Source organism: Dipteris shenzhenensis, chromosome 8 (genome assembly GCF_047967505.1).
Source record: "Dipteris shenzhenensis isolate YYH24624 ecotype China chromosome 8, Dip_SZ_1.0, whole genome shotgun sequence".
In the NCBI taxonomy this organism is placed as follows: Eukaryota; Viridiplantae; Streptophyta; class Polypodiopsida; order Gleicheniales; family Dipteridaceae; genus Dipteris; species Dipteris shenzhenensis.
Window position 1 is genome coordinate 16,699,358 of NC_141603.1, and position 19,590 is coordinate 16,718,947.

A 19,590-nucleotide genomic window follows, 5' to 3' on the forward strand; every position below is an offset into this window, starting at 1 on the left:
CGATTCTTAATTGTCACTTTACTCAATCGTTTATAATCTATACACATTCTCCATGTAGAATCTTTGTTCTTCCTTAAGAGGACAGGTGCTTCCCAAGGTGATTTACTTGGGTGAATATAGCCCATATTCAGGTAATCTTGTAGCTGTGAAGCTAGCTCATCCTCCTCAAGCTGGCTTATCCTATAAGGTGGTACACTAATAGGTTGAGCCCCAGGTACTAAGTCTATGCGATGATCTACTGCCCGTTCTGGAGGTAATCCTTCGGGCAGTTGAGCAGGGAATACATCCTTGAAACCGTCTAACAACATTCTCAATTCACGGTGTTCAAACACACTTAAATCATTCTTGTTATTTACAGAGACAACAAATGAAGAAAGCGGAATCAAAACACACTGATAGACATCATAATGAGAAGTGTTTAATATATTCCGAAGCTGCATTGCAGATACAATAGGTCCCTGAGAAGAGGGAATATTATCACACTGAATACAAAATTGGGTGTCCTTATCCACAAAAGAAAGGGTATGTTCCTTCCATCCAATCCGAATATCGTGGGTTTTAAACCACTCTATTCCGATTAACAAGTCCACATGCTCCAAGTGCATAACATAGCACGTAAGAGCCGCTGTGTATTCTTGAATCCGGATAGAAAGCGCTTCAATCTTGCGATCCCAAAATTGCTTCCCAGCTGGAAGTTGCACCTCATAGGTGTGATTGCTAGGTATCGTGGACAGCCCCATCTTCTGCACAAGTTTGTAATTAACAAAGTTGTGAGAGCTGCCCGGGTTAAAGAGAATGTGAACTCTTTGGTCCCTAACTTCTCCATAAACTCGAAAAAGATCATGGGAACCAAATAACGAAGTATTAGAAGTGCAATTACAAGAAAGTGGGCAAGTAATGACATTTACAGAAACACCTGTCATCGAAACTTGGTTCGCTCCCTTGGCTTTGGTACCCGGACCTGCCTAGAGCTTCGGTCCCAGCGCTTGCTTTTGATTCTTGCGCTTTGGACAATCATTCTTAGTGTGGTCCCGCTCCTCGCAGAAGAAGCAACGTCCTTCCTTCTCTAGCTTCAAGGTACGAAGAAAACAGGCACGACCATTCTTCGCCTGAGTCAAGTGTTTCTTGGAGGCGTTGTATATAGACTTCGTCTCCCCGGTACCAGTGGTAGATTGGAAGAACTTCCGTTTGTTCTTCCCAGTCGTGTCGAAAACTGTGGTTTTCTTTGCACTAGCCATGGTATCATCATAAATACGCGCGTAATTCATGGCCTCTTGCAACGCGGTACACTTGTTGTTCTTGATTTGCAACTTGTACGAGTCTGGCAAACCATCCACAAAGAAACCTAACAAGGTCACTGGATCCATCTTTGTAGCTCTGGTTTGCAGATCCCAAAACCTTTGAAGCTAAACCTCAAAAGTCAAGTTCAGCTTGGACATATCGAGGGCTTTGAGCTTGCCTACGATATCATAGTCGTCCTCCTTCTTCAGAAACTCCTTCCTGAAGACCCCTTTGAAATCTATCCATGTTGCAGGCTTGGGTTGGAGTTCCTTCCACCATAGTAAAGCCTTTCCTGACATGAACCTGGCTGCAAGCTGTATTTTCTTGTCATCTGGCAGGCTTGGGTTGGAGTTCCTTCCACCATAGTAAAGCCTTTCCTGACATGAACCTGGCTGCAAGCTGTATTTTCTTGTCATCTGGGTATGGGTGAAACTGGAAGTGTACTTGCCACTTGTGCAACCAAGTGTCAACAACCTCCTTGGTACGAGACTTCTGATCTCCAGGAAAAGGATCTGGAGTGATGTTCGGACCTAACATTGAAGCCATGGCATCCACATGCGTGAGTGCCTGAACAGTGCTAGTCAGAAATGTGAGGGTAGTCTGAATCCCTTGGAGTTGCTGCGTCTCCCCAGTACCAGTCGTAGGCTGAAAGAACTTTCGTTTGTTCTTTCCACTCGTGTCGGAAACTGTAGTTGCTTTTGCACCGGCCATGGTATCATCATAAATACGCGCGTAGTTCATGGCCTCTTGCAACGTTGTGCATTTGTTGTTCTTTATTTGCAACTTGTACGAATCTGGCAAACCATTTACAAAGAAACCTAACAAGGTCATTGGATCCATCTTTGTGGCCCTGGTCTGCAGATCTCGAAACCTTTGAAGATAAACTTCAAATGACAAGTTAAGTTTTGACATATCGAGGGCTTTAAGCTTGCCAACGATATCATAATCGTCCTCCTTCCTCAGGAACTCCTTCCTGAAAACCCCTTCGAAATCTATCCATGTATCTGGCTTAGGTTGGAGTTCCTTCCACCATAGCAACGCTTTACCTGACATGAAACCGGCTGCAAGCTGGATTTTCTTCTCATCTGGGTACGGGTGGAACTGGAAGTGTACCTGCCACTTGTGTAACCAAGTGTCAACCACCTCCTTAGTTCGAGACTTTTGATCTCCCGGAAAAGGGTCTGGAGTTATGTTCGGACCTAGCACTGAAGCCATGGCATCCACATGCGTGAGTGCCTGCACAGTGCTAGCCAGAAGAGTGAGAGTCGCTTGAATCCCTTAGAATTGCTGTGTCAACCCCGTTTGATTCGCATTAACTTGCTCAAACTTTCCGTCAAGAGCAGTGGTGAATTCACTGAAGGCTTTCTTCGTAATCAGATCGTCGTAGAGACCTTGGTCTTCTTCCGCAGGGTAGTCCAAATCCTGGTCACCCATGGCAAACTCAGGATTTACAGAATCAGCCATGTCTAAAACCTGATCTGAAAAGAGTAGCGAACTGAGAGAAGTGACTGGTGGAATGGAAGCTGGAAGGAGAGTGGAGCAGAGAAAAAAAACCGTCCCAAGAGGAGGTGACGAAAGAAGAGAAGCTGGCCGAGAAGAAGGGGTACTAAGCTGTCGATCAGCTCGAGTAGGTGAACCCGGAGACTCCCCCTGTTGGTTCCGCTACAGGCTGTACTGTACGGAAATCTGCTGCGAAGCGTATCTAGGTGATGAAAATCTGGTAGAGGTGTGGAGAGGTCTTCTGGCGCACTCTAGCATAGGTTGTGGCTGAGCTTGGGATCTCGCCAGGCTATAAAGGAGACGGTGCAGCTAATCTAGGAAGCTATGCTTTCTAGAGAAGCCCACCCTCCCAAACTTGGAGGGTTGATGCTTTTTTTAGCATGCACACCCTCCTAACCTTGAAGGGTCGATGCTTTTCTCGCCCCATCCTCCCAACTTGGAGGGTGGTGCTTTTTTCGCACATCAGCCTCCCCGAGCATCTTGGCCGCACCCTGCTCCAGCCTATGGCGCACCCCCTTGCTTGGCCGAATCACGCTCCAGCCTGGCGCACCTACCTGCCTGGCCGAATCACGCTCCAGCCTGGCGTACCTACTCGCGTCACCTAACCCACTGCGCAACCTTGACCAAACTCGGAATCCCCTAGGGTTCCTGTCAACCCTTCGTCTACCCAAAAGCCCCTCTCACGCCTCTCCTCCAATCCTCTCCACTCTCTCCTAGCTACACCTCACACCCTCTGTTATCTTAACCCTTCAGCAATCTCGAATTTATCCTCACTCTCTTCTTCCTACCTTTTCCCTAAATCTTGACCACTTCCCATAACCAATGGACCAAACAAGAACTTGCAGCACAAATTTCGAAATTAGGGCATACCTGGAGCAACAAATCGTCCAGAATTCTTGGAACAGAAGTTCCTACCTCAGGAGTTGGCTCTGATACCAACTGACACGTCCCAGCACTCCTGAAACCTCTCATCTGCAAGCAAACACAAGAACACACACAACGTGAGAAAGTGAGCAGGTTGCTCACCACCCAACCATGACATCTATGGGATGTGATCCCGAATCAAGAGATGTCCCCTCCGAGCCACGAGCTGAGCTACTGGCACGAACTCCTAACCAGATCCTATCTAGCCTGGTGTCCCATACCACCAGGTGGCGTTGTGAAGCCTGGGATCTGCTACTGGGCCTTGGGCTACGCTATGATGCAGGCGCGCGTCCGCGACTCAATCCAAGATCAGACCTAGCACGTGGGAACGAAACTTGCTTCCATCGGCTCTCTGAGAACTGAACCCCTGGGCCCCTTTTATAGACTCGGGCCCCAAGCGCCAAAAATAGCGAAGACCTCTAACTGGTTTGTACCCTTGCCACTCAACCCGAGAATCAAGCTTGCCTAGCTCTAAGCCTCCCCCAGGCTACCTGAGCTAGTCTTGTGTACCCAGATACCAATCCGTGCACATGACACACACACACACACACTCTCTCTCTCTCTCTCTCACTTTGTTTCCTTCATAAATGGTTTGCCAGCAACCTCGAGAACAAGTACTTGAACTGCAAGCATCCATTGTGAAACACCTTGCCAAATAAGTCCCTCCAAAACAACAAAAGAAAAGAAACTCCAATGTTGCAACTTGCCACGTCATCAACTATTCGTACAAACCATGGTCAGCCTCCATTCACTGCTCGTGCAGGCCATTGTTAGAATTCACTCTAATGGGGACGTCAATTTTAAGCCTCATGCAAAGGCGGTGTTGGAGGGTCGCCTCCCATTGGCTTATGCAACTCTAACTCTACGCAGTGGACACTTGGCGGCATGAGCTGCATGGAGACTCTAAGAGCCTTTTGGCTCCTACTTCTATGAATGGGCACGCTCGTCTTTCTTCCTCTCGGTGCTGACCTGCTCATGGGCAGCTCTTAGATGAGAGTCGGTTAGTACATAGTCAATAAGAGGTAGCCTAGCTTCATGGTTGTTAGTTAGTAGTCGAAGGCTTCGTGTCTGATAGATGCAGCTGCTCTATCTAGTTGTTTGTCTTGTAAAACACCGAAAATCCATAGTAGTGTTGAGGTGATTATGAGTTGAAGTTGTCCCTTCAATTTTCAAAAATATAGAGGTAATTTTGTGTGATACTTTGACTCTGATGTTCTGAGATCAATTGCGCATCTTTCTCTTTCATTAACGTTGCATGCATATTTGAGTGGTGAGCTTGCAATACCTATCAGTGGTATCAGAGTAGTGTTGAGAGGAGCCTGGGAGAATTAAAGTTGAGCGTCCATGTCGAGAAGAATTCTGCATAGTCAATCAGGAGCTTGATCATTACCAGTTGTGCCTAGGGAGCTGAGGAGACCAAGGAGCAAGCGAAGTTTAACTAGAAGACGTTCTCCATTGATTCTATTAGCAGAGGCATGCTTTCTCAAAATTTTGAATCAATAGTTATGGATTCGCTTAAGAATGAGAAGACTGGTGGGGTACTTGTTACGTTCAATGGAAAGAACTTTCTGTCATGGCAGTTGGCGACCCGATTATTGTTCATGCAGAAAGGCATTTGGGGCATTGTTGCTGGGACAGATAATAGACCGAAGGAACGATCACATGATTCTGAAAGAATTCCAGTGTGGGAGACAGAATGAGAAGGCCATGGGATATATGGGTAGAGCTCTGGGGTACGAGTATTTCCATCACCTTGATGTAAAATTGACAGTGGCAGAGAATTGGCAAATCTTGGAATCTTTGTTCGGAGTACGTATGAAGCACTCAAAGGCAAACCTAAAACAAGATCTGTTTGATCTACGGATGGAGGAAACTGAGTCTCTTGGAGTCTTCCTTAATCGCATGCAAGCTATATTGTGTCAGCTCAACGAGATGGGAGCCAAAGTAGAAGACGATGATAAAAAGGCCATATTACTGAAGAGCTTACCAGTCGAGCAATATGGAGATACAGTCAAGATACTACGTCTAGACGACATCATGGATTTCCTTGACTGTGTAGGTATGCTTCTCAATGAGGAGAAAAGATTAAATTCAGTTATCTTGATACAAGAGCTTATGCAGTCTCAAACAAAAAGAAGGGACGTGATACACGCAAGTGCTCGTATTGTGGAAGAGATGGACATAGTGAGAAGTATTGCTATACCAAAAAGCATGACGAGGTCACGAAACCAGATAAAGAAAAAGAGAAGGCTACGATGGTGGAAGGAGAGAACGAGACAACTATGCTAGTAGAAGCTAATTTCACGAAAGATCAGGATTGGGCTTTTTGAGTTGTGGAAGGGCAACGATTCTTTTTGCCGTTTCTTGAGCTCTTTGTGAGCAGATTGTAAGTCACTGATGGTTCTTTGTGAACGCTCCTTTTGGGTGCTCTTTGTGAGTTAGTTTCAGTGTGTCAGGCTCTTTGTGAGCATTGCTATCCAAGCTCTTCATGAGCATGATTTCAGTTTTTGGTTTTTAAACGTTCTGTGTGAGCATGGGTCCTATCCCCATTTCAGCTGAGGGAGGGATTGTTAGAATTCACCCTAATGGGGATGTCAATTTTAAGTCTCATGCAAAGGTGGTGCTGGAGGGTCGCCTCCCATTGGCTCATGCAACTCTAACTCTACGTGGTGGACACTTCGCGGCATGAGCTGCATGGAGACTCTAAGAGCCTTCTGGCTCCTACTTATGCGAATGGGCACGCTTGTCTTTCTTCCTCTCGGTGCCGACCTACTCGTGGGCAGCTCTCAGATGAGAGTCGGTTAGTACACAGTCAATAAGAGGTAGCCTAGCTTCATGGTTGTTAATTAGTAGTCGAAGGCTTTGTGCCTGATAGATGTAGCTGCTCTATCTAGTTGTTTGTCTTGTAAAACATTGAAAATCCACAGTAGTGGTGAGGTGATTATGACATGGTTGTTAAGACACTCGTGTCTTATGGTAAGACGCTTAAGACACGTGTCTTACCTTAAGACACGTTTAGACACGCTCTAAATTTTTTATAAATTTTAAAAGCCCTACGTTTTGGAACCTTAGACTTTGCAAATAGCATTTTCGTTTCGCGTTTGGACTCCGTACATGCCGTCCGCACCACGGTGCCCCGTACGCTCTTTTGCCTCTCCCGCACAGTTGTTGAAGATTCGTTGTACATTGTACAGACCTACCGTATAGACTTGACATACCCTATACGGATTCGTCGTACATTGTACGGACCTGTCGTATCCTGTATGGATTTACCGTACGTTCAATCTTGCCACCTGTTGCTGGTTTGGGTGACGAGCATCAACGTTGGAGCTCAGCCTGCCTTCAGGTTCACGTTGTGCATCGTTTGCTTCTTTTATAGTGCTGTTTTTGAAGGCCTTGAAGGCTCCACTTTGCATCTTGCTTTCTCCTTTCCCGAAAAATTGGGGCAATTATGGGCTGATTCTTGAAAGCCCTAAGAAAGTTGGCCCCCTTTTGGGCTTGTTTCATATAAGAGCCTGCTAGTAAATTTAAAGGGGGCAAAGTATGGGCTGAAAGCCCTAATTAATTTGGCCTCCTTAGGGCTGCATAGCACCATACTAGCATTGCTTATGCCTTATGCATGAGACTTGTTACTGCTTAATGCTTGAGCCTTGAAGCTTCTATTGCAGCTTGCTTGGCATGTGCATTTCTCAACACAATTAGTTGATAGATTGCAGTTTACTTGCTTGTTCTACTTCTCCCAAAATTTATATTGAATTATGCTAGGAAAGAGGGCATTGCTTTTGCTACATCCTCACCACCATCCACCACTATGGCTACTTCGAAAAAGAACCAGGGGACTTTATCAGGTGCATTGTCCACACAGTCTTGGCAAAAAGAGCGGCAGCGTTTGGCAGATATTGAAATTGGGAGGACTGTGATTGAATGCAATTTTGCTTTCAATGTCCTACAAACACCACAGTGGAAGAGGATGATCAAGGCAGTGGCAGCTGTGGGAGCTACAGATACATGGACAGGTGTGACATATGGTGCGATGAGGACATCTGTATTGGAGGAGGAGATAGGCAGAATTAACAAAGCTCTTGATCCTATCAAGGAGGGATGGAAGCAATTTGGTTGCAGCATTCTGTCTGATGGATGGAGTGATGTTAGGAGGAGGGGCATCATTAATATATTGGTATCCTCATGCCTTGGTACCTATTTTTTGAAAGCTGTTGATACAAGTCGAGGAGGTGCTAGCACTACAGGTGAAGTCATTTTTCAGCATATCTGAGCAGCTATCATCGAGATAGGGCCTGAGAATGTGGTCCAAGTTGTTACAGACAATGCAAGTAATTGTGTGAGGATGGGAGAGCTTGTGGAGGCAGAGTTTCCTTCCATTGTATGGACTCCTTGTGCTTCACATTGCCTAGACCTTCTCATGGAGGACATCGGTCGGCTCCCTTGGATTGCTACTGTGATGCAGATTGCTAGTACGATTGCAGCCTTCTTTAAGAAGAAGCCCTAGGCCTTGGCCATATTCAGGGAGCATGGCAACTTGGAAATTGTCCGGCCATCGAAGACACGCTTTGCATACATGCACATTGTTTTGGAGCGCCTTCTTGCAGTGCATGCAGCTCTTCGACAGACAGTGGTATCTCGGATGTGGTTAGAGTGGCCTGACTCTACCAGGTCAGAGAGCAAGACAGTACAGAGGATGTGCTTAGATCACTCACTTTGGACTGACATGGAGTCCACAGTGAAAGCTCTCCATCCTTTATTCACTGTCTTGCGAGTGACTGATATGGAGGAAAGTGCTCTTGGCTTGGTCCATCATTTCATGGAGCAGTTGCATGTTTCACGGAGTACATGTAACTCCCTCGCACCTGAGAGGTAAGGTTGGTCTATGTCCATTATATTAATAAGTAATGAATCATCACTTATCATAAATCCATTATCAGTGTTTATTATAATTTACAAATTATGTTGATATGTAGATTGGAAGAAATAAGGTCTCTAGTGGATACGAGATGGCAGTTCATGTGTAGGCCCATCCATGGGCTTGCAACACTTTTGCATCCATTGTTTAAGTCAGCTGATCTATTCAATAAGCCAGAGTTATTGGTGGATAGAGATGCCTACATACGGAGGGTTTTTTCAGAGGATGAGCAATTGGAGCTGGACTTGGAGCTTTCTCAGTATCAGAATAGTGTGGGTGTTCCCTTCTCTAGACCCACGTCTAGAAGGAAAGAGATTTGTGTGAAGCCAATTGAGTGGTGGGAGACATATGGCTACTCCACTCCTCGAGTGCGGAAGTTGGCTCTCCGGATTTTATCTCAGGTGAGAGCTGAGACATATATCTTTGGCAGTTGCTATTCCTGGTGGTTAGGTAAACTGTAAATGTAGATGATGATTGATCTTGATTCTCACTCCTTTAATCTCGATTTGTAAATGCCAATCGGGATTTGGAACCAGAAGGAATGTGCAGCAGGAGCATGCGAGAGGAACTGGAGCTCCTACTCTTTGATCCATACGAAAATAAGGAACAAGTTAAACACAAGGCAACTCGAGCACTTAGTATACTGCCGTGCAAACTTGAGGCTTATAAGAAAGCTTAAAAACTTGGCAGGTCCAATGCAAGTAACATTGGTGGCTTGAGTCTATTGTAACATGTTCTATCATCTATGATTTCGATTCTAAATATATCTAGGAAATTGAAATCATGACAATGAACATTGAACATAATAACATATGCCTCTAAATGTTGTTGCAGGTGGATCCTACAAGCATTGACATAACCAAGTTGCCTACTTATGCTAGAGTTGAAGCTGATGAGGAGGAGATATATGCACAGCTACATAGAGAGCTAGAGACCATAGATAGACGAGTCACTCGTTCACGTCGTAGATCAGCATCATCAGCCATTGCTATTCCAGCACAGAGGGACACATGTGAGGACAGGGGTAGAGGCAGAGGCAGAGTCAGAGGCAGGAGTCGTGGAAGGAGCACGAGGTCGTGGTTGTGCCATCCGACGTGGCCATGGGAGAGCCGTGGCTATGGCCAGTACCTCGTCAGATACACCTATGCGGTCTGCGTTGGACGAGGAGGAGGGGGAGGATGAGGAGGAGGAGGAGGATGAGGTGCCTGAGGAGCCACAGTATGATAGTGAGGGTAACACTATCAGTGATGGTGACTTTGGATCCAGCAGTGGCAGTGACCTAGCAGATTCAGACTAGGATGAGTCTTGAGAGACTTGACTCTTGAGATTCAAAAGTTTCCCATTCAGTTATATGTATGAGGATTCAGATTTCATTCATGTCACATGTGACTACTAGATTGTTGGCATTGGCCGAGTTATTTATGACATATGTTTAAACTTTATTGATCTATGATGATTGACTATCATCTATGTAGCCCTCTATGCTCTTTAAGTTGTAATTTGGAATTTTGAATATCAAATTGTTGGTTTGCACTTTAAACCTTAAAGTTGTGAGTCATGACTTGCAAGCCCATGAGTCTTGAGTCTTAACTTTTAACTTTTAAGTCTCGAGTCTTGGCATTTAACTTTTAAGTCTTAATTGACAAGTGAGAAGTCTTCACTCTTAACTACATTGTACTTCTAAAATGTTAAAACTAGCAGCTAGTCATGCTACCAAGTTGTACTTATACATACTTATATTTTTAAAAATTAATATTTATTTAATATTATTATAACTGGAAAACGTGTCTTACGTGTCTTATCTTTAAGACACTTTAGACACTCGTGTCTAAAGTGTGTCTAACGTCGTGTTGTGTCTTAACGTGTCTTACAAGCATGGATTATGAGTCGAAGTTGTCCCTTCAATTTTCAAAAATATAGAGGTCATTTTGTGTGATACTTTGACTCTGATGTTGTGAGATCAATTGCGCATCTTTCTCTTTCATAAACGTTGGATGCATATTTGGGTGGTGAGCTCGCAATACCTATCAGCCATACATACTGTTCGTGCTTTTTCTGCACAGCCCATGCGTCAGCAGCTCGTACTCAGCCTGGTGAAATCTTGTATGGCCTGTTCACAGTTTCTTACAAGCACTGCGTACAACTAGCAGTCCGTACCAGTTCACTTGGATCGCAGTTCCGTATTGCATCGCACTATTTAGTACCAAGGCCTCCGTACAACCGATTTGCTCTTCCATACATGCAGTACCAATCCGTACACAACTCCGATCAGGAATCCGTACAGGAGCAGCAGGTCCATACGTAAACATGGCATCTGCTCTTTTGCCCACAAATCTTGTCGCCAATCCTCTTACTTTCTTGAACTCCCGGGTCCTTCCACAGGCAACTTTGCCAAATGCATCCGAGCCTTGGGGAATGCCATGTGGCATCCCCTTCTCATTTGTTGCCCCATTGCTCCCTCTAGTGGGGCGATTTTTATGACCCAACCAATTGCCCAACTTGAATTCTAAGGGTCCTCTTCCCTTCTTTGGAGCAATCTACCAATTCAACCCCCAAGGAACTAATCCCTAGGGGAAACATTTGCACACCCACAACCTATGGCCTTGCCTATCTAGTTTTCTAGGGTCTTGCCCACATGCAAGCTCAAAAACTCACGTCCTCGCGACCTCGATTGCATCTAGATGTTACAAGGATATCCAATAACTGAAATACTTGAATGTACCGTCATAGAAGCATGTATTACAAAACAGATATAGCATATATGATTGTTCAGAGCTTAGGATAGCAATCCATAAAACTATCTGATAGTGACTAGTACATTGATGATAGAGTCCCAAGGCAAATATAATATCAACAAGCAGTACCTCGGGTGAACATACAATGTCACCAAGCGACCTCTTGATATCCGAGCCTGCCTCTACCAAAGCAACAGAGGTACTACCCCTCTCTTGAGCATCAGCAACAATGCTCCATATCTACACTCTGTTGAGCTTGAAGGAGCCACAGCCAAGGTTGGCTCTACAAAGCTTCCAGGTAGAGTTGTAACAGCCGAGGTGTATCTGCCAGATCACCCTCTTCCAATCACTTTGCATGCAATGGTGAATAATTTCAAAATTTCACCGAGTAGCGAGACGGTAAACTCTACCTTTGACTTTACTTTCTTTATGCATGAAAATCGGCTTTGGAACTAGGATCTCATCTAGCTCCTCAACCTTTGGCTGAATCTCAAAAGGCATATCCTCTTGCACATCCCCTTGGAAAGGCTTAAGAAGACTCATATGGAAGGCATTGTGAATCCACCAAAAATTTGGTAGCTTCAACTTGTAAGCTACATCATTGATCTTTTCTGATTTTTTTCCCCAAAAAGATTACTTCATTAAGTATGAATGAAAACTGCAAGAGCAAGCTGTAATGCGAAAGTACATCATGCCGTGCATGAGAAAAAAACCAGCTCAAAAAGAGCTAACAAAAATCCAAGGTGGAGGCTGAAAATGCTACCTCAACCCTGAAGGAGACTTAGAGAAGAAAGGAGATCCTCTCCAAACTTTGAAAAAAGTATCTCTCATGGTTGTAGCTGCTCTAGAGGATCCCTGCATGCTTGCCCAGATGGCCATTAGTGTGTGTAAGTTCCATGTACTGGCCATAGACTGGGAAGGGTGAACCTGGGAACCCTCCATTGCCTCCATACATCTGGCCCTCCAAATATGCCAAGCTGTAATGCTAGCCAAAATCTCCCATGATGTGTCTACCAAGGCATGAGCAGATCTGAAAGGAGTGAAAGGAACATCCTGGAGAGAACAAGACTCCACAGAGTGTCATCGTATAATGAAGGTTGAGTCAGAGTCATGTCCCTCGAAAAACACCTGAGGGCCAGTAAGAGATAACCATGCCACTGAACCCCAAGTCATAAAGAAGGGTGCTCTATGAAATATGCTAAATATCCTAGCAACACCATTCCAAATCGTCCTCGTCAGTCTGCACTCCCAGAGGCAATGTTGAACTGACTCAACTGTTGCGTGGCATCGAGGACAAGTAGGGTCAGCCCCGAACTTGGATCCTTTTCTGAAATTTGAAAAGGCCCATAGTATATTATACTTAGCTTGGGGAATATCCGGTTGTTGCCTCTCTTATTTTTCAGCTTTGCATTTTCTGGAGGAGGCTTTGGAAATCCCTCAGAAATAGAAAGATCACTCTTTTCTTTTGGCTTTCTATTCATGGAGGGATTGCAGTGAACCTGTTGAGATCACGATTTGGGGTTGATCCCACTTGCCCTCGCTGTCATTCTGCAGAGGAGTCAGTGCAACATTGCCTTTGGGACTGCAGTCAGGTGAGGATTGTTTGGAAAGGGGTTGCTCGGATACTCAACATTTTTCATACTTGCCCTTTCTTCATGGCTTGGGACTTGGTTGCATGGTTATCCCTTACTGGGCCCCAGGTGTTTTATGAGGGTGAGCCTTCTTCTTAGGCACTCTCGGTCCGCTGGCAGGTGATAGAGCCCTGCTCTCTTCAGGATGTACCACTTACTCCCTTCAGAGCTTCTCATGCTTCAGTGGACACCTCTTGGGAGATTTTGGCTAGCATTTCCTCTTGGCACATTTGGAGAGCCAGATGCACAGAGGCCTTGGATGGCATCCAGATACACCCATCACAGGTGTTCACGGGTATTTGGACTGACACGGTTTACACTTTGATAGCCATATGGGCTAGCATGCAGGGCCCTTTTAGAAGGATTGTATTTCATGGAGTTTGGAGGGGGTCTCCCTTTTTCTCGAAGGTTTCTACCGGATTGAGATGGCACTATCAGTCCCAATCCTCTATTTTTGGCTCTTGAGCTTTTCATGCATTGCATGGTGTATCCCGTATGGAGCTTACTCTAATGGTTTTCTTCAATACTTAATAGAAGTCTCTTTTTGCCAAAAAAAAAAAAAAGCAAAAGAACCCAATCACCTTCTTTAAACATTAGTTCATGGTAGTAATGATCAGCTGCCTTCTTTTGCTTTGCCTAAGTCTTTTGGAGAGCTTGCTACCTCCATGCTCTCAACATACTTATCAGCCTCAAAAATCTTGTCCTTGATGCAATATAGGCGGAACTTTCCTCCCTCCTTCGACTATTTGCAAATGGATCTTTCCCGGTAGAAATATCACTGTGTTGTTGTAAGCAAACTTCACTAAGGGCATATATTGCTCCCATCAGCAAGTCAAGTATAGTGGAATTAGCCTCTTCAGACAGCCCATCTGTTTAAGGATGTAAAGGAGATGAAAACTTCAATGTTTCTCAAAGAGCCCTCTCCAAAACTTACTCGTCATGCAGGATAGATTGAGGCATCCCATGATATTTAAAAATGTTATGCATGAACAATCTTGCCATGTGATCTGCTGCAATTTTCTTCCTCACCGAAATAAAATGTGTGTGCTTGTTGAACTGGCATATAATAGTTCAAAGGCCATCATTCCGCATATCAATGCCTCAGGTGTCCTCTAATTCACTGAAGTGCCCAAGCAATGGGTGAGAGCATAAATGGTCAGTCCGCAAGCTTGGGAACAAGTATTTGAATTGCAAGCATCCACTGTGAACCACCTTGCCAACTAAGTCCCTCTAAAATAGCTCCCAAGAAAAAAAAAACAGCTCTAATGCTAACATGTCAACAACTATCCATATAAACCATGGTCAACTTTCGTACACTGCATGTGCAGGCCGTACATACTGTAGTCTGTTCGTACCTTTTTTTTGGGTACTCAGCTCGAAGAAAGTCCATACATCCCGTACACATTTCGTATGAACAGTCTGTACCAGCTCATCCGCACGGCAATTTCTTATTGCACCGCACTATTCCGTACCAAGGCGTCCGTACATCCTATCTGCTTAGGACTTAGCACTGCCATTTTGCATTTTTGCATTTTGCATTGGTATGGACGCTCGTTTAGTAGCTCCACTACCACAGCTTGTTGTATTAGGATTTTCACAGTCTCATAGACCCATCGGTCTTTCGAAGACTTTAATAAACTTTCTTTCTTTCTTTCTTTCTTCCGTACCTGCCATACCAATGTGTACACAGCTCCGACCAACAATTCGTACAGGAGTAAGAGATTCGTACGTAAAAATGGCATCTCCTCCTTTGCCCACAAAATCTTGTCGCATCCCCTTCTCATTTGTCCCCATTGCCCCCTCTAGTGGGGCAGTTTTATGATCGAACCAATGGCCCAGTTTTATGACCGAACCAATGGCCCAACTTGAATTCTAAGGGTCCTTTGTCCCCTCTTTGGACCAATCCATCGATTCACCCCCAAGGCACTAATCTCTAGGGGAACTTTGCACACCCACAATCTATGGTCTTGCCCATCCAGTTTTCAAGGGATCTGTGCACATGCATGCTAAAAAATTGACGCCCTTGTGATATCGTCTCTTATGACGTGTCAAGTGACGTGACATTCGTTGCACCGCAAGCATCGTACGATGCCCCAAAGCTTGCTCACGTATGAGGTGAGATCTCATCTCTCGGTGCTCATCATCGAACCATGGGTTCAAAGGCATCTTCCCAGCTAGGGGACATCGTGTAGATTGAGTCATGGGGAAGGAATTGGCAGTGACATCTTGAACCATTGCAACCGGCCTATGACAAAATATGGGTAGTAAAAACACAACATAGCAAGTATTATCCCACTAGCAACACAACCACAACAATGCAATAACACAAGGGAGCTAGAATACTCCTGCTCAAAACACAGTACACCGGCTAGCCCCAAACGAGTTGGCCCCCCTTGCGCTATTTCTTTATTATTTATTTCACTGAAAATGTATTATAACAAGTATTGAATCCTTCCCGTAGGCATCCAATTCTAGGGCAAAACCCTTATGAAACCTACGTCCAGCTCTCACAGTGGAAATCGCCCAACAATTTCAGCCCCGCCTAGCTGTTATGGCATTGATCCCTTTGAGAGTAAGGTTAGCACTCAGCCCTTGGTTGTTACGGTGCCCCTCGACTAACAACCAGTGGATTGCAATGCACAACAAGGCTCAACAACCGACCAATTGTGGGTAATCCCACCGCACAATCACTTGGAAAGCAGCCACAGCTTGGAATCAGCCCAAAATCTCAACAACCAGCCTTTAATTTCTTAGCGACAGATCAACCACAACATCCACAGCTTGGTCTTTGTTAGATATCAGTGAAAGACAGGCCAGCCAACAAAAAACAGCCCAGAAGACCCAAAAAGCAATTCATCCAATCTGAAGGAGCCCCGAAATAGCCCAGAATTGCCACGAATCAATTCGCCCTTGACTTGGCACATTCGAGAAGCATGCAGCCCCAGAGCCAAATCGCCTGCTATCAGACTTGAAAATCAACAAAAATCACCCCTAGATGAAAATTGGCCTGCTTCTTGGCACTTGGATCAGAAGAATACCCTCCAGATGAAAGCGCCCTCCTCCTTGGCACTAGAATCAATAGGATTTGGCCCTAGATGAAATCGGCCTGCATCCTTGGCCTAGAAACAAGCAAAATCCAGCCCCAAGAGAAATCGCCGCCGTAGATCCTGCTCCAATGGACAAGGGCTGCATCATCTCCAAGGGAGGTCGGTAGCTCTAGGGACAAGTGGTTCATCTATAGCGCTTTAGGGCATGGTCAAAGTACATGTGAACACAGGTGGGGCTAGGAGGGTCGCGTCTTGTGGTTGGCATGGCAATCAAGATATTGGATATCAGATAGGAGTGGTTAGCACCAAGTGGGGGTGGGGGAACATTAAGATTATGTACATGCGACACAGATTCTGGGTAGTGCATTAAGTAGTCCATTGTACTCGTTTCCCTCCATGTGGGATACAAGTTAGCCGTCTGGATAACGGCCATCTATGAAGGCCGTTATATATGATCAAGTCATCCACTGCTCCCAGCTTCAGTAGGTGTCTGCCATATTCTGTGACATGTGGTGCATGGCAATGTGCCATCAGACGTTCAATAGGCAGTCCCATGATTGGACGAATCGTTGAGCGTCTGGATGTCTTCATTGGAGACTTCCTGAACGTCGGAAGGGCCAAAAGGGACGGGGCACTGGGAACAAACGGGGTCTTTCATTATCTAGAGATTTTTCAGATCTGAAGTCAAGCAAACCCACTTGTTTGCTCTCCGTACGTGCATTGAAGTCACCTAGGAGAACCTTGTGAGTACTCCATGATATCAGCAACATACTATAATGAAAGTCGATCATGTGCCAAGTGATTGGACTCCTACCCACCTGTGGCGTGCATGTTCCTCCTTTCGCATCACAGATGTAGGCAGTCTTTGATGTGGTCTAAAGAGAATTGCTGCTCCTCTAGAGCCATGTATCCCACTGTCTCTCCTCATCTCCCTCTTGTGAGCTAACTCCTAGGTGTATTTTGTCATTGTGGGTAGTCTCCTCTTTGGGTACTCATACGTCTCAATGTAGAAAATCACATCTCTATTTGTGTAGGTCTTTGAGAAACCCCCTTTGTTAGACCAAAGGGTAACATATTTGTTTTGTGCTCTCATCTCATGGGCCTGCCGTCGTGTGCTATACAAATTTCCCTTCTTTCTACGCTTTCAGCTCTCTCTTGGATAACCACTTTGCCATACCTATAGGCAGCCCAATTCCCTTCTTGCCTTGCTGCCATCACACGTATCCCCTCCCTCTGGTGTTCTTGTTGTAGGAGTGTGAAATTGTCATCCAAGAAAGTCATGGTTCCCTTCAATGTTGTCCTCATGCTTATGAGGGTGGACACGTCCGCTATTGTTTGTAATCTCACTACTAGTGGCCTTGTCAGTGCATTGACCTTGCCCACTCTCCAAGCTGCCTTACAATTAAGGTTGACACCCATCTTGGTGAACATGGCTTTGGCATATGCCAGTGGGGTATCACCTACTGATAGGCCTCTGACCGTGACATTTAAGGACTTGTTGTTTTGTCTCTTGACCTCCTCCAAGGTATTTGATATGAACTCCTTCTTGGGTGCTGATGTGGAGAGAGAGAGAGAGAGAGAGAGAGAGAGAGAGAGAGAGAGAGAGAGAGAGATGTATTAATGTTTGCAAAAGGCCTCACTAGCCATCGAGACAAAATGCAGTAGAAATGAATAAACACCAACATGAGTTATAGACTAAAAGTCTTGTGGAGTGCGTGTTGCCTCTCCAAAGTTATTATAGGATAGCTACGGTCAATATAGAAAATATTCAGCCTATCCATCAGTTTAAGACTGAGAGTCTTTTGGTTTGGATTTAAAGTCTTTGATTGATACTTTTCCATATCTGTAAACAATCCATTTACCTTCTTTGCGAGTGTTCTTTAGTCAATTCTGTGGCTTTCATTTTATGGTGAGTGGGAGTGAACTCCAACGAGATCCAGATCTTAGTACCTCTCAGCTTATTCGTTTTCCTGAGCACCTTGCTTCTTGCCACGTTGTCATTAAGATCTAGCTTGGCTTGTGTCCCCTGCTGGACGACACAAACAAAATCTTTTGAGTCCCATTTAATCTAGGGGATTGCTTCCATGATATGATCAAGCTTTTCATCTCGTGGACTTTGGTTACCATTTGAGGTGCAGGCGCTGCTTCCTTATGTATCTACAATGCTTACTGTATTATTTCTTGTTTTCCTTTGTTTTCCATGTTAAAAACTTTCATCTCCAGAGAGGCAAGCCTTGCCTTAACCTTTTGAGCTCTTGCTCTAGGTAGTAGACCTTCTTCTTGCAGGTCCAAGCCTATGAGCATGGTTGTAAGACACGTTAAGACACGACACGTTAGACACGCTTTAGACATGAGTGTCTAAAGTGTCTTAAAGATAAGACACGTAAGACACGTTGTCACCTAAATTTTCTAATCTAGCCTCTATTGCAGATCACGGGAGCAGCACCATGATTCTCCTCCCAGCCAATTCTTGCTAAGGCTACAAGCGAGGCAGAGAGCTACGTTACAAAAATCCACGTGAATCAAATCCTTCTCTTCTCTCTCTAGCCTTAGCAAACCCCAAATCCCTAGATAGATTAGATGCCACATGTCATCCATATAGGGCCTTCCTAATGCAACATTTCACCCCTCTCTTGGGATGCATTTAATTCCTTGCCCCTAGGCACAATCTTAGCACTAGGCCCTTGGTCTCAGATCTATCTAGTCTGGTGCTATCAGCCCTCACCTAGGACCTTGACATTAAATCCCTCCCGATCATTTACATGAAGCGTAAACACATATATTACGGAGATAGATCCTATAAGGGGAATGTCGACTGATTCTTCCGAGGTCATGCTACCTCAGCTAGAGCGTAACATTCCTTCCCTCTTCAAACATCAGCGTCCTCGATGATAAAGTCTGGGAATACTCTCCGCAACTGATATACGGATTCCCAGGTAGCTTCGGATAGAGGCTGACCATGCCATGCAACCAACACCGTGGGTATCTTTCGATTTCGTATTTGCATTGTTCCTCGGTCCAGGATTCTTGTTGGTTTGCGCCTTGCAATATCCTCTATCTCCTGAAACAAAACCACACCTTCGATTAGTGAGTCACCTGTATGTAAAAATTTCTTTAAACGTGAAACATGAAAAACCGGGTGCACCTTACACCCCTGTGGCAATTCTAATTTATAGGCTACACTGCCTATTCTCTTTAGAATTAACCACGGCCCACAGTATCGAGGTGATAACTTAGCACACTCTCCTGAAGTCAACGACTTCGAGTGCGAAGGAATTCTGAGAAAAACTTTTTCTCCTTCTTCAAATACTCTTATAGACCGATTTTCATCCGCATACACCTTGGCTCTATCCATAGCCGGCGGATATTAGCTCTCGCAAGTGCTAGCATCTCCCGCATCTGAACTACAAAGTTCGCGGCACTAGGCACTTTCTGCGGTACTCCAACTATAGTCGGATTGGCTGGTCTATAACCATAGTTCAGTTCAAACGGACTGAACCTAGTAGATGAATGTTTCCTATCATTGTAGGCAAACTCTAACAATGGCAACCACT

At 45.0% G+C, this 19,590-nt stretch overlaps 1 protein-coding gene and 1 pseudogene across 1 annotated transcript in view; both read left to right on the forward strand.

The window, feature by feature from the left end:
• Positions 1-19,590, forward strand: part of EMB2411 (DNA replication helicase) — a 154,978-nt gene that overhangs the window by 52,932 nt on the left and 82,456 nt on the right. The gene's annotated exons all lie outside the window — the stretch shown is intronic.
• Positions 7,517-8,581, forward strand: LOC147899193 (uncharacterized; annotated as a pseudogene).